Source organism: Diplotaxodon limnothrissa, linkage group LG5, assembly GCF_057381915.1.
Source record: "Diplotaxodon limnothrissa isolate DT_005_m linkage group LG5, D_limnothrissa_male_GT1.1, whole genome shotgun sequence".
NCBI lineage: Eukaryota > Metazoa > Chordata > Actinopteri > Cichliformes > Cichlidae > Diplotaxodon > Diplotaxodon limnothrissa.
Window position 1 is genome coordinate 41,578,668 of NC_140600.1, and position 13,291 is coordinate 41,591,958.

Below are 13,291 nucleotides of genomic sequence, written 5' to 3' on the forward strand. Positions count from 1 at the left end.
CCTGTTTGTAAATCCAGATTAAAAACACATTTTTATTTGCTGGCCTTTGATTCAGTGGTTAACCGACTTGTATTTACTTATATTTTATTGTTATTACTATGTTTATTATTTGTTCGTATTTATTATTGTCATTGTATCTCTTGTATTTCTGTTGTTCAGCACTTTGTGTGTTTTTAAAGTGCTATATAAATAAACTATGATGATGATAACAGAGTCACAGACATTAGCATCAGAGACACTACGCTAACAGGAGCCCCGCCCCCAAGGAGTCAGTCAGCTGAAGCAGGAAACAGAGCAGCCAATCATGTTCTCCACAGCAGAGGTCAGGGCAGCTGTCCATTCTCACCTTCAGGATCAGCTGTTTACGGAGCCCCGCGGGGGACATGGGAGAAAAAAAAATTAAGACGGACTTTTGCGAGATTTCGCAAAACTAACTCGGGATCTCGCAAAAGTTTTAGCCGCCAGCTCGGAGCCGACCGGGAGGTCGAGGCACGATGTGCCGGGAAAGCGGTGTTCCTCCCGGCTGTAGTAGGTCTCGACCTCCCGTCAGCTTCGAGATGGCGGGTGTCAGATCTCCAAAAACGTCGGAGCACTTTTGCAAATATGTGATGTCTTGTAAAACGAGCAGATATCTGACGTTTACACAACTACAGTCACGCCTCAAAATATCTTAAAAGTGTATTTTGCGACCCAGAAAGAGTAATATTTCAATAATTCAATAATCCTTTCTGTCATCGTTGTATTTTTACTCAGTTGTATATAGTATTTGTATTCTATTTTTATCTTATTGTATATAGTATTTTATTTTATTCTATTCTGTACAGTTGTGTACTGTATTTATTCTTATTGTATTCTAATTTTTGCCTCATAACTTTTGCACTGTCCACTTCCTGCTGTGACAAAACAAATTTCCCACGTGTGGGACTAATAAAGGTTATCTTATCTTATCTTATCTTATCTTATTACAGCTAAGTAGCTGCCGCCATTGTTGGAATTCAACTTTTGCGAGATCTCGCAAAAGTCCGTCTTAGTTTTTTTTTCTCCCATGTCCCCTGCGGGGCTCCGTAGCTGTTAACCGAACACCACTGACTGTAGAGGAGGATTCTCACCGCTGCCTCTGCTGGACGTCAGAGGAACTGCAGGGTTTGACTGCAGACAAACTGGATGTGTTGTTCTTACCTCGAGGTCGGTTTGTGAGGTTTGAACACGCAGCACAGCGTTGCTCCTTCCTGCTTTCAGGACACACTTCACTTCATGATCTTCTCATTACACTTTGATATTCCCTCTTTCCTGAATGTGCTTCTGTGGCAGCGCAGTAATAAGCCCGTCTCATCTCTTCTCTCCAGAGGAGATGCAAATTGTGGTTTTTCGTGAGATAATGCCTCATTAAATGTATCAGTGCGGCGTTGATTGATTTGTATTACCAGGAGGAGACCCCACAGTGACAGAAACATGAGGCAGAGCTGGATTAACTGCAGCATGTCCACATTTTAACTCACAGATCTCACATGGATTTTAACAGCAGTTCTGACAGCAAATCTGCTTCAAAGAGACAAAAGAGAGAAACAGACAAAGGTTCTAATGATGCTTTCATTTTACTTCTGCAAAGGCAGACAGTGGAACAAGAAAAGATCACAAAATGATCCATCAGCAGGCTGTGTCCAACTCCAGGCCTCGAGGGCCGGTGTCCTGCAGCTTTTAGATCTCACCCTGGGTCAGCACACCTGAATCACATGATGAGTTCATTCCCAGGCCTCTGGAGAACTTCGAGACATGTTGAGGAGGTCATTCAGCCATTTGAATCAGCTGTGATGGATCAAGGAGACATCTAACCCTGCAGGAGCCCTCGAGGCCTGGAGTTGGACACCCCTGCTTTAATGTATATAATGTGTTGTATTTGTATAACCACGCATGTGACAAATAAAGGATCTTGAGGAGGAGGAGTCACAGGGATATTACCCAGCATGCCATGGGACACATCTCAGGTGTCTTTATGTTGGACTGCACTTCTTCCCTCTTGCTCATTGTGATATTAAATGTTTGGTTAGGAAAACATCATTTGCGGTAAAATCCATCCCTTCTCAACCTTCAGCCCGACACATCGGCTCTAAAGCCGAGCCTGGAAACTCAGAACGCAGACGATGATCAGCGTGTGACGGATAAAGTACGAGGCGTCATCGAAGAGCATGAGGCACGGCGGGGCGCCATGGTCCACATGGCCTTAAGCAGTGTGAAACAGAGTCACACTGGGAACACGCCCAGGTGTGCATCGGGACTCTACGAGGACCTCCAGCATCAGACACCACCCGTCCCGCACACGCACACCTGTGTGTTGTTGCTCCCCTGTGTGATTTAGGTCATGTGACTCACCTGTTGCGGTCCTTCAGCGCTGCCGTGTGTCACGCGGTCCTGTTGTGTTTTTGTCTTCGGTGCATTCGAGGCTTGATTTAAGTGTAAGTCTCATGAAGTAAAATCACTGCGTGTATCTCTGCGCAGCTGCAGTCAGCGATAACCTGCAGCCACGGTGTGGAGCAGACGCCGACCAGACGTCAGAGGAGCGCCCGCTGCAGCTTCATACCCTGTTTCACTTTTATCCGCTTCGTCATCACGCGTCCCAAATCTACGGCAGGTCTGGTAAACTCGCAGTTTCATCGATCTGTGCAGTCACAGGATTTCGTCTGAGGGCCCCTGGCGACATCAAACCCTCGTGGCCAGCTCTGCGTTCTCACAGCAGCTACTGATCCTTACCTGGACTCAGGCTGCAGCTCCACAGACCTCTGAGGAACGTTCAGTTCACACAGGAGGCACAGCCACCCCTCGTTTCTTAATGATGATTGGTCCAGTTATTTAATGAAAATGTGCAAACACACACGGAGACACAGAGTTTATACGCAGCTGATGAGCTCCGGTGTGAGCGCCTGTATTCCTCAGCACAGTCTGAACTCTGAGCAGCTGCCTGTGATCTCTGTAAGGATCTTCAGGAAACGTTCACGTGCTGTGTGTGTGTGTGTGTGTGTGTCTGCGTGTGTGTGTGTGCGTGTGTGTGTGTGTGTCTGCGTGTGTGTGTGCGCACGCTGAATGAAATGAGATGTCAACATGTCATTTTAAGATGCTCAGTGGAGGAAGGAATGCAAAAATGAAAACGAATCAAACTTACCGACACACACACACACACACACACACACACACACACACACACACACACACACCTGGATTAAATGTGTGTTAGAGAGTTTGTGTGATTCATTTTCAGCTCTGAATTCTGACCTGTTCACCAAGGACACACACATAATGAGATGGACAGAAACACACACACACACACACACACACACACACACACACCGATGATGACGATTCATTCAGAAACAAAGGGCATTTCTCCTCCTCAGTGAAGTGCAACACTGCCACCTGCTGTCAGCTGGATGAAGTGCAGATAGAGCCACTGACTGATATTCAGCACACAGTAAATGTGACGATTCCACTCACATCAAATGTTTACAGGTTTATGAATCTCTTATAGCTGGCTGAAGCCTGGCAGCGCTGACAAACACATGAGACTGCATGAATGATCCAAGTATAACCAATGAACAGACCCACAATCAGTACAGCTGAATGTGCATCTTATCTTAATGACCTTGTAGTACCATATCACCCTATTAGAGCACTTGGCTCTCGCTCTGCAGGCCTACTTGTTGTTCCTAGAGTATTTAAAAGTAGAATGGGAGGCAGAGCCTTCAGTTTTCAGGCCCCTCTTCTGTGGAACCAGCTTCCAGTTTGGATTCAGGAGACAGACACTATCTCCCTCCCTGGTTCTGGTTCCAGCCTGGTTCTGCTGGAGGTTTTGTTTTCTGTTACAAAGGAGGGTTTTTGGCAAAAGTGGGGAAAACAAACACTCACTTTGTCGGGGTGTTTTGTTTTTTCTCTGTATTATTGTGCGACCAATGTGGTGTTGCCATGAGGCACCACATATAACCATATAAATGCAAATGTATTGAATCGAACTATTACAGGAACCTTGAAACATATTTCCATTATTGTTGTCATAAAGTGGATGAGCACCAGAACATTCAGGCTAAGCTGTAACTGAAATATTACACGTATGAAAATGTGTAAGCGGGGAATTTAGAGATGGGACCTTCATTTAAACCTCAGACGGCTGCCGTTTGATGTAGTTGCAGTTTATGAAAAAGCTCTTTGCCGTTTATCTACGAGTCAGACAGAAAAATTAATCTGGGACTGAGGAGGACCGTTACAGGAGGAAGTACTGCAGTACTGAAGGAGAGACAACTGGACCTGCTGCTGACAGAAAAACACTGGATGCAAAAGTGAGACGAGAACACCTGACGTCCTGTTTGAAGGAGCCAGCTGCTGCTTCCAGCTTCACTCGCAGACTTCCAGACTGGAGGACGTGTGCTGTCCGCTCTGTCGGGACGTCTCAGAGATCCCTTTACAGCATGCTGGGACATTTCTGCACGTGGTGTCCTCAAAGCCATTATTGTCCTGGTCTACGTGTCTCTCTGGCTGATCAAATTTTCAGGCCACATGTCTGTTTATTGTCCTCCTCTCTCTGCCTGGGCGGAGCTCATCTTTGGCGCCCGCCCTTGGCCCACACACCTGGTGTAATCAGGTGCCACGGATCTGCCTGATTGCCTGAGCCTCTATTTAAGATGGCGGCTCAGCACTCTTCTTTGCTGGATCGTTGAGCAACTCCCACTTCCTGGACCTGTTCGGTTCCCTGAATCTTGTGGCATGGCGTGGCGTTGAGTGAAACGTGAGCGTGAGTGCCTGAAGAGGAGTAAGGAGCGAAGCGCGGAGAGAGAGTGGAGTGTGTTTCCTGGACCTGTTTCCCATCGATTCTATTCTGGATCCTTATTACTCCTTTCCATATGTTATGATGTCATAAGCTATGATGTAATTGTGACAGGGCCGATACGTGGGGTGAACCCAGAAGACGACTCCACTGAGTTTCTCACAAGAATGTGAAGTTTTATTTGTCACATGTCACCGGTGTCAATAATTAATTACATAAAACTGGAAATACATTATTTATATATGTTTTAAATTAAATTAATGGGCACTGTAATTAACATTAATTATTTAATGATGTACTTGACTCAGTCGTTTCGGCACTCCTGGCCTTCCACAGTAAGCGAACCTTTCAGCGTTTCGTGTCCGATTTAAAGAGCCGTGAATTTAAGCTGTATCAGCGATCGTTGTTCCAAACTTTATTTTTCATCGCTCATGTAGACGCTCTGTTCATCGCCTCAGTGGTTCAACTCATCGCTCCTGAACAGGCCCTCTCCACATGCTGTCAGATAATAAAACGTACAGAGGAGCTTCTTTGATATTTCAGCTGACGGCTCAAACACAGACTGAGTTTTAAGATCTTCAGGATTTCTTTGTATTTGTTTGTATTGCTGTCAATCAGAGAGCTGTGACTCAGACGGCTGCAGCGCTAACAGCAGCAGTGTCTCCTCTGCTGAGAGAGCTGACGGTGGGAGCACTGAAGCTGCTTTCTTTATTATTTAGATCCAATCCGGTTGTTCAGTCTGACGTCACTAGGGAAACAAACACCGACACTGCGGTGCAAGTCTCGGACGGCACACTGTGCCTCCATAAAATGAAGGTTATAACAGAAAATCTGTCGCTCTCTCTCTCTGTCTTTCACTCACACAGACACGCACACCGCCACCATCAACTTTGCTAAATTGCTAATGAAAAACATTAATCAGGCAGCTGTGATTGAGCAACAGTGTAAATCCAACTATTTTCACGGTTGTTGTGGTCGTGATAATTTTGTGATGCCACATCGAAAAGGCTCGGATGAGCTTTCCAAAGTTCTACAAGTTGTGCCTCCATCGCTTGTGTCCAGATCACACGCTGCACAGCCGTGCTGCTCCATCTTTTTCACCGACGTTTACGTGTTTGCGTGTGAGCAATGTGAGCGCCTGTGGTGACACCCTTACGAGCGATTGATGATCGGCAGTGTTGGAAAGGTTACTTTTAAAATGTATTCCATTACAGAATACAGAATACATGCCCCAAAATGTATTCTGTAATTCTGAATACTTTGGATTACTTAATATATTATCATGCTTTTTACAACAACGTGAATGTACTATTGCTGTGTGATTTATTACTATTACTGAAGGTCCGCGACTCCGAACTGTAGTAAAGGGACCTCTGACTGATACCGCGGGGTCCCTGTCGGCTCGTAGCCGAAAAATAGCTTTACTTTGTTGTGTGGGTCAACTTTTCTGGCGAGAGACAGAGAGAGACGTTGAAAGGCTGCTCCAACGGAACTTATTGTTTTCGGAGGAAAACACGAACACGGTGTACAGTCGAGTTCTTAATCCGGTTGTTCAGTCTGACGTCACTAGCCGTGTCTGGGTCTAAACTCCGCTGCAGGTCCATATATCAAACGATCACTGTGGCATTACTGAGAGTTGAAAAACTGTCTAAAGTCTTTCATCTTTAATAAAATGATCAGCGTTCTGCTCTACCAGGTGTAACAATTGAGTTTAACATCCAGGCATCCATGAAAACGGAATTTATGACATTTAACGGAGTTAGAAGTTAGCAGGGAGTTAGCTCGCTAGCTTCTATCTAAATACAATATAGCATGTCCTGACTGCGGGGTTTTGGAAACAAATTAAAACGTACAGCTCTGCTATCACTTCCAACATAAATGAAGACAGAAAACTAAACAGCAGTGACGTTTGTAGGGTTACTGAAGTTGGGCTAGCTGGTATATAATGATGTGCTACGTGACCGCTAGCGACACAGCTATGTTAGCATAATATAAACAAGCTAACTTTTTTTCCACTCGATAAAAGTTAACGTGAGTGTTCTCGGTGGTCAGGAACAAATGTAATCGCATGGCAGGATGCTGTAAAAGGACCAAACTTCAGCCAGGAGAACAACTGAGATAATCCATCCACAATACGAGGTTAGTCATTCATATACTGCTGCATGGGCTGGGCTGTAGTTACATCCTAAGGTTTTAAAAACTGAGCTTAAATAAATGATTAGTGGTAATAAAAGCCGAGGGAGGTCAACAGGGATCACTGACTGTTTTAGGAGCTTTTTGAGATTAAATAGAAGAAAATACAAAACATTAAACATGTTAACAACATAAAAGCCATATTAAACGCAGACTACTTTAGACCCGGAAGTAGGATTCGTCACGTCATCACTTAACGACCGGATTGTGACTGCAGGTAAATTATTCACAGCGCGCCCTCAGCCCCTTCATAGAGGAGTCGCCCCCTGCTGGACATTAGACACACTGCCGGTTTAACACACACGTCCATACTGGCTGCTTCTTCATAAACAGTCTGTGAATGTTAGAGGTTTACACAGTTTGTTTGGGTGTGACCCGGGCCCTATTTCAGGAAGCCGGTTTAGAAAACTCAGAGTGAAAAACGATACTCAGGGTTGAGTAACCCCGAACTGTCCAACTCGTAATATTCGGTTTCAGAAAGGCTGATAACAAGTAGTTCAGTCAACGCGGAGTTGCTTTAACCCCAAGTTAAGCGCGCGCACGAGGATACATAAAGCCCTGATAAGCGGAGCACAGATTAAGCGAGTCACCATGGAGACGGAGGGAAAGAAGGCGCGGTCAATGTATCTTACAGCGCTTGAGGCCGAAATTCTGATGGCAGCATATGCCGATAACATGCAAATTCCACGGAAAAAAAGTAACACAGCCTCAGCTGCAAAAGAAAGGGAGCATGCATGGCAAAACATAGCCGACAGAGTCAATGCGTGAGTGTTAATTTAAACATTGATCGAGGGATTTCCACCCATTTAACACGTTATTTTATTATATTTTATTTTGTATTTTATACATTTTATTTTGTGACGTGATGTGAGCGCAGGTGCAACCCAACAGGCCCCAAACGTTCCTGGCAGCAAGTAAAAATGAAATATAAAAATATAGTCCAAACAGGTAAGGTGTAATTGTATTATGAGCCATAGTGCTTGGTCTGTTTGTCCCATGTAAATCAATTGCAGTTAGAGGCTACATTAATTTCCCGTCTGTAAGCACTTATTGAAGTTATCTGAGCACATTACAAGTACATATTTGCTTACTCTGTATGCTCAAATGTGACCCGTTATAGCCAACAGAAAAAAAGCGGAGGCCTGAAAAACAGGTGGGGGTCCTCCACCACCACCACTCACAGAGGCTGAGCAGTTGGCTTCCACATTTGTGATAATGTTGGCAGCATCACATATGATCTTCACAGTGCAGAGAACACAAATTAGCATCCATTACTATAATGAAATAATTTGTTAGTTTGAAATGCTACAGGGAACTATGTACCTGTACATTAATGCTGTGGAAAGACTTCCTGTTCACATAGTCTCCTTCATTTACTGAAGGAGCAATGATTGGAATGTGAGTGCCATCTGTACAGCCAATCACGCCTGGGAACCGTGAGAATAAATGTAAAATTTAAGTAGTAGTTCAAGTATCACCACATCATGAATTAAGTTTTGTTCATCCTGATACCTGCAATTTTGTGGCATCCCTCTTTGATAAATCTTGTGGGTCTATGACCGGGGAACACCACAGACGAGTACAGGAGACGTTTCAGTGCAACTGTAACATTCCTGACTGCCCGACAGACGGTAGCCTTGGAAACGTGCTCAGCGTCACCAATATTATACAGAAAGCTCCCGTTTGCAAAAAACCGAAGTGCAATACAAATAATATGTAATGAACTGAGAGGATGTCCACGATGTGTCACATGAGCAATATTAGGCCTGAGGATGTTATTCAAATAAATTATAGATTGTGCTGAAAAACGGTAACGTTCACACAGGAAATCATCAGGAAATGATAAAATGTCCGAACGCGCTCTAATCACTCTCTCCCGGCGGAGAGCTCTGTGGAGAATTTGGGCTTCAACATCTACTGGCTCTTCAAGGAAGGAGCACGCCATGTCTGACACTTCCTACAGTCAGGTTTCCGACAAAGAGGCGGAGAAGGTCAGGGTTAGTTGAAGTAAACCTGCTAGGGGGCAGGTTAGCTTCACGGAGTGTGTCGTCATAGTAACTCACTCAGAATTAATCTAAACTCGCTTTGTGAAACCGAAAACCCAGAGTTTTCGTTAACTCAGGGTATACTTACTCAGAGTTTGCACTAAACCGGCTTCCTGAAATAGGGCCCAGAGAACTCAGCCATCCGTTTACCTCCACGTATAAGGTCGCAGCTGGAGGGGTGGAGCCTATCCCACACAGAGGAGGCCAATCACAAAACAGCATGAAGCTGTTATGCAACTTTAACTTCAGGAGTTAAAGCACCCAACAAAGAAAAGTAGTTCAGTGAATCAAAGACAACAAATGAAACCTAGTTTTAAACACATGATAACTGTAGAGCGTCCGACACGTGCTCATGTTGACCTTTGACTTCATCACGTCTCCTCCACACTTTTCCTCTCAGCTGAGCTCCAATCATGGCGATCTATAGTCTGACATGTTGTGGCTTCACTCAGGTGAGAGCGCAAAATATGAGTGGCTCGTATATCTAATAATCTCAGGAGCTCACAGTGACTAATAACTGCTGTGTGTTCATAACGCTGAGTGTGAACAGGTGATTAGTCAGCAGGTGTGAGGCTGAGGGTCGGCCAGCAGGTGGAGACAGAGCTTCATCTTTAAACCACATGCTGTGATCGCTCATCATCAGCAACAGAACAACAACAACATAAATAAAAATAATAACATTGAACACTTATCTCACATGTAAAACAAACACACACACACGTTGTGTGCTGCTCCTCCTGGCAGGTGGAGGTGTGCTCACTCTGCCTGGACGAGCTTGTTTTCAAGTTCCAGTTAACATGGAAACTTTTCCCCGCTGCTGTCATTGACCCATTTACCTTCACACACACACGCACACACACACACATACACGCACACACACACACACACACACGCACACACACAGCCATTTGTGTGCAGGTCTTGTGCTCCTCCATCGATCAGGGGAAACTGAAGGCTCCTGTTCCTCTATAAATACTCTGGCTGTCCTTGTGCACGTCTCCTTCATCTTCACCACCGCTCCTCTTCCTCCCTCTCTCCACCCCTGCTGCAGCTATTTCTGTCTCAATCTATAAACTCCGTCCACCTGGCCTGACCAACAGGTCTCTCTCTCACACACACACCACAGTTTAAATCTGGTGTACAGAGCTGAAGGTTTCAGATTCAAAGCAAAGCTGAAATATTTCAAAGCTGCGTCTCTGACCACATCACCCGCTCGTACAGACCGTCGTATCCTTCCCCAGCGTCCTGACTGCACCGGTTACAACCTGAACTCTGTGGTTTCACACAGGAACAACACTCAGCACGCAGTCACTCCGACGAGCACAGAGGTCATCCACCGGACTCTGAGGCTTCGGCCATCTTTGTTTACAGGTGTGAAATGAGGAGTTTGAAGCCGTGATGAAGAGTGATCCTGTGGCCTCTGTCCACTCCACCTGAATCTACATGAAGACAACTGTGAGTGTGAACTGCAGACTGTCCAGTCCAGGGGAATAACCGAGGTCAGTGTGACATCTGACTGGATGCTGTGTGAGTGCAGTTTGTTACACATCGAGTCAAAGCGCTTTCATTAGAAAACAGCAGTGAAAACACAAACACAAAGTCTGTGAAGCAAACGCACACACAGACACAAGATCATTTCATGCGGAGCACACTTCTCCTTCGCTGTTAAATAAAGAGGACATAAAAACGCTGCACGCACACAGACGCACACACACACACACACACACACACGCACACAGACACACACACACACACACACGCACACAGACACACACGCACACAGACACACAGACACACACACACACACGCACACAGACACACACACACACACGCACACACACGCACACAGACACACACACAGACACACACACACACGCACACAGACACACACACACAGACACACACACACACGCACACAGACACACACACACGCACGCGCGCACACACACACAGACGCACACACACACACACACACACGCACGCACACAGACACACACACACACGCACGCACGCACGCGCGCGCACACACACACACACAGACACACACACACACGCACACACACACACACGCACGCGCGCACACGCACACAGACACACACGCGCGAGCGCGCGCGCACACACACACACACACACACACACGCACACACACACACGCACACACACGCACACAGACACACGCACACAGACACACACACACGCACGCGCGCACACGCACACACACGCACACAGACACACACACACGCACGCGCGCACACGCACACACACGCACACAGACACACACACACACGCACACACACACGCACGCGCGCACACACACACAGACACACACACGCGCACACACACACACACACGCACGCACGCGCGCACACACACACACGCACACACACGCCCTGACAGATATAACTCTGACACACTGTGAAATAAGTGTTTAAAAGTTTAGACACACAACAGCAAGTGGTTCTTCATTGTTTGGCTGCACTGACACCAATCAGCTGATGCAATCAGCTCTACTTTATGCAATAAAATCTCTGCTGATGGATGTCAGGATTTTCTATCATGTTTCATAAGAAACTTGTGTTTTTGGTGTGATGTGCATGCAGATGCTGGAAACTGTTTGATTGTGTTGGGAAAAAAGATTTTATTACACAGTGAGCTGATTGCATCTTACAAACATCCGTTTGCAGGCAGATTTCACGGCTCGGTGAGGAACAGCTGCAGTGTTGGACTCCAGGTGTGGTGACTCACACAGGCTCATTTACAAACGCCAACATCACGGCTAACAGCTGGATTATCCTGTTTCAGTGCAGCTAGCCAAACAGCGAACAGCCACTTCCTGCTGCAGACGGTAACATGGACATCCTGTTACTAGTTAGCTAACATAAACTAATGCGAGTCTGTTAGCCTCAACCAACCACAAGACGTCACGCTCCGTACTGACAGAAGATGGCGCTAAACATGTTTTAAAACTTTAAACATGGTGTAAATGAGCCTTTACGTGGGCAGCGTTTCATGTCCCCTTCTTAAATAATCAGGCCCCATCTTATCTTAATGACCTTGTAGTACCATATCACCCTATTAGAGCACTTGGCTCTCGCTCTGCAGGCCTACTTGTTGTTCCTAGAGTATTTAAAAGTAGAATGGGAGGCAGAGCCTTCAGTTTTCAGGCCCCTCTTCTGTGGAACCAGCTTCCAGTTTGGATTCAGGAGACAGACACTATCTCTACTTTCAAGATCAGGCTTCAAACTTTCCTTTTTGCTAAAGCATATAGTTAGGGCTGGACCAGGTGACCCTGACGGTGCCGGTTTCTTACAGCAGGTCTTTGAGTACGGTAACTTAGAGATGTGTTCAGTTTCCTGCCTCCTGGTTCGTCTCAGGTGAGTCAGGTGAGGGGTGGAGCTCCATCACCTTGTCTGCTCCTTCAGCGGGGTGGTTTCTGCTGCGTCAACGTTCAGGATCTCACCCAGCGATCGACACCTGACTAGGGATGGGTACCGGTATCTGGGTCTGGTTCTGACATAAACGGTAGTCACCAGACCGAAAAGCAGCGCACATTTTGGTGCTTTTTTTTTCCTGAGATGTCATACACTTTGGATCATTTTACCTTTCCAAGGATAGTAGGCGGGTCCAGGTACGTATTCACAGCAAAAGATGCAAACTCAGCAGCAACAAGTGCTTTAAGCTGATACTGTGATACTGTCAAAGGAGGTAACACCTCGAATCCGATGAAACACCTGGTGACGCATAGCGTTTTTTTTAAAAGCCGAGAAATGCGCCGTATTTGAGAGCTTGCTGCGAGACCTCACACCGAGCACATCTACTGCGGGTGTGGTGCCTGTTATCGGACCCGGAGTTAGCAACATCCCCCAAAAACCCGAAGAGGAGAGTCCTGGCCCCTAGCCCTGCCAGTGTAGCAGAAATGATGACGGATGATGATGCAGCAGCAGCCGTTCTTCTCTGCGTGAGGAGCTTAATGTTGTTCGTGTGTAATTTACGTTGAGTAGGCTAACCACGTTATTACATTAATGCATGTAAGGTGAACTAGCAAACATCATCATAGCTACATGCAGCTGTCCTCTTGTTTGATGGCAGATACTCCCTTCACCCTGGCCAAAAAGGCTAAAATGACCAAAGAAAAAGTGGAAAACAGCTGAACATGAGAGGTTTTTGGACAAAGTTTGTGTTTTTTCCATTGTTTAAGCACTGCTTCCAGCCAAGAGTGATGCCATATATGCCCCATAGCTGC